The sequence below is a fragment of the Myotis davidii genome, unplaced genomic scaffold (assembly GCF_000327345.1).
Source record: "Myotis davidii unplaced genomic scaffold, ASM32734v1 scaffold1351, whole genome shotgun sequence".
NCBI classification, from domain to species: domain Eukaryota; kingdom Metazoa; phylum Chordata; class Mammalia; order Chiroptera; family Vespertilionidae; genus Myotis; species Myotis davidii.
The window spans coordinates 266,891-269,961 of record NW_006282375.1 but is presented as its reverse complement, the minus strand read 5'-3'; the positions used below and the strand labels follow the sequence as shown (position 1 = coordinate 269,961).

Here is a 3,071-nt window from a genome sequence, read left to right as displayed (position 1 = left end):
CAGCTTTTCACCATTGAGTATGATGTTAGTTGTGGGTTTCAGGATGTTTAATTGATGTTCATTCATGTTGGCTCATATTGTCTAATATATGTATTCAATATGAAGCACATTGTTTTTATTTTTAAAAAGGGAGAGAGAGAAGATTTGGGGTTATTTTTATAATCTAAATAGCTTTTATTATTATTTTATTTTTGTTAATCCTCACCTGAGGGTATTTTTTCCTTTGATTTTTAGAGAGTGGAAGGGAAGGGGAGAGATAGAGAGAGGGGGAAACATTGATGTAAGAGAGACACATTGATTTGTTGCCTCCCACACAAGCCCTGAATGGGCCTGGGATTGAGACTGCAACAAAGGTTCATGCCCTGGATAGGAATTGAACCCACAACCCTTCAGTCCCTGGGCAAATGCTCTATCCACTGAGCCAAACAGGCTAGGGCTAAATAATTTTTTATTGAGGTATCATTGGTTTCTAAAATTATGTTTCAGGTGTACAACATTAAAATTTGGCATATGTATACACTGCAGCATGTTCAAATTTTGTAGGCATAGTGAACCACTTTAATTATTTAGAATAAATTTTGTGCTACTGTGTACAAGTCAAATTCTCAGATGCCAGCCAATGATCAATCTAGCAAACAAATACTGTTTAAAAATAGCAGTCTCAGGTATATCATGTTACCTCTTTTTTCACATTATTCAAAAGAAGAAAGGCTAAAAAAAATCAGTGAGCTAGCAAATATCTAAAACATTAGAGAAAAGCAGCAAAGTAAGCACACAAAATAAAGACATTAGAAGCTACAATGAAGAAGAAGAAAAATAAAAACAGAGGGTCAGCTTAGCCAGTTCTTTCAAATAATATCAATACACCTATAGCTAAAAATGGTGAAAAAGGTGTAAAGTCACAAGAACAAATCTCTGATTAAAAGAGGGGATATTACTAAAAGATGTATATGCATGAGAATGTTTTTCAGATACTATTATGCACTACTATGCCATACAATTTAAAGTATGAATAACAGAAAATTTTCTAATAAAAATAGCATAAGATTCTTTCTGCCACCATCTTGGTTCCCAGTTCCCTGCACAAAAGATGTGGTGAAACCACAGAAACCATCCCTGACACCAAGCAGGAGTTGCCACAGCCTCAGGCTGAGCAGGGTCTGGAACGGAGTCTGACAGCATGAATCAGTACCAGAGCTCCAGGCACAAGATTCCACACAGGCAGCCACACAGCAAGCCCAGCTGGTGGCAGCAGCTGACATCAATGAAGAACCTTTCAGTGAAACAAAACAGAGACCCAGTGAAAAGAAGGCACAGAAGGCTATGTCCAAACTGACTCTTCAACAGGATACAGGTGTTACTAGGGTCGCTATATAGAAATCTAAGAATATCCTATTTGTCATCACAAAACCAGATGTCTACAAGAGACCAGCTTCAAATACCTACCTAGTTTTGGATGAAGCCAAGATAAAGGATTTACCTCAGCAATCACAGCTAGAAACTGCTGAGACATTCAAAGTTCAAGGTGAATCTGTCTCAATCATTCAATAAAACACAGACTCCAACTGTACAAGAGGAGAGTGAAGAGGAAGAGATTGATGAAGTAGGTGTGTGCAAGTTAAGGCCATAGAATTGTTCATGTCACAAGAAATGTGTTAAGAGCAAAGGCAGTCCAAGCCCAGAAGAACAACAGTAATAATATTGTAAATGCTACTATGAAATTAGCAATGTAACCATGTGAAAACCAGGACCGTTTTTGGTGTTTAAGAAGAATTACTGAAGCTTGGTTTGAAATTTGTAATGCTTCTATCATTAATGGCTTCTTGTGAGGTGAGAAAAAAATAGCATAAGGAAAAACATAAATAGCTACTAAAAACATTAAATTGGTCATCAAAATCCTTTGGAAAATGAAACTCCAGACCAAGATGGATTTAATTGTTAAATCTACTAAACATTTAAGGGGTAGATAATGGTAAATGCAGAAATTATAAATAAAATCTTAGCAAAACAAAACAAAAAGGCTAATATATTCAAGCTAATTCACTTTATTTCTGGAATAAAAAGTGTTAACAATTGAAAATCACTATATATTTTACTACATTAGGAGAAAGAAATAGAAAAAACAATGTTATCACTTTAACAAGTGCAGAAAATGCATTTGATAAAATCCAGCATCTGTTTAGAAAAAAAAATATTTAAACTAGAAATAGAAGGGAACTTTCTTCATCTAATATTAAGAGGTATCTACAAATCATCCTACAGCAAACAACATACCAAATGGTGAAATGATGAAAAAAAACTGCATTGGGGAGAAACCAAGATGGCGGCATAGGTAAACACCAGAAATTGCTGCCTCACACAACCACTTCAAAAATACAACTAAAAGACAAAATGGACATCATCCAGAACCACAGGAAGGCTTGCTGAGTGGAAATTCTACACCTAGAAGGAAAGAGGAAAGCACACTGAGACTTAAAGGAGGTGCGGAAGTAAAGTGCAGAGGTATGGAGGAGCACGTGGAAAGGGCTGGCAACTGAGGACACGGTTGTCTCTTTCAATCTGGAGGGAGTCTCAAGCTCCCGCTCTGAACTCCAGTTCGGGCTAGTCTCTGGGGACCCAGACTCATACAGGGAGAAACTGAACTGTCTGGTAGTGGGTGGAACTCGAGGGCAGCTTTCTCTCAGAGGTGCTTGCAGTGATTACTGGGACACTGAGATCCACCAGGGCCTCTTAGGGCAGGACTGAGGATCAGCCATAGCTGTTTTCTCCATCCTGTTGATTCCCTGAGATGCTGCCCCACCCATGGTTTTGCATATGAATTACCTGTCCCTTTGCAATCTAAAATTACTTAACAAATTGCAGCTGGGTCAGAGAGAACCAGAACATCCAAAAGAAGGCCCAAGGCCTCATAGCAGCTTGCATTGCTTCACAGCTGTGCCTCATCTGGGCACCTCCAAATCCCAAACAAAGAAGAGGAATCTTCAGATCTCTCCACATAACTCCTGCTGGGTAGCCTCAGGCAGAGGCTAAATTAGCACCTCCTTAAAGATCCAAGTGCCAGTGTACCCCGT

At 38.6% G+C, this 3,071-nt stretch overlaps 1 pseudogene; it reads left to right on the top strand.

Annotated features, from left to right (window-relative positions):
* Window positions 1-1,052: 1,052 nt before the first annotated feature.
* LOC102774314 lies at window positions 1,053-1,733 on the top strand (annotated as a pseudogene).
* Window positions 1,734-3,071: the final 1,338 nt, after the last annotated feature.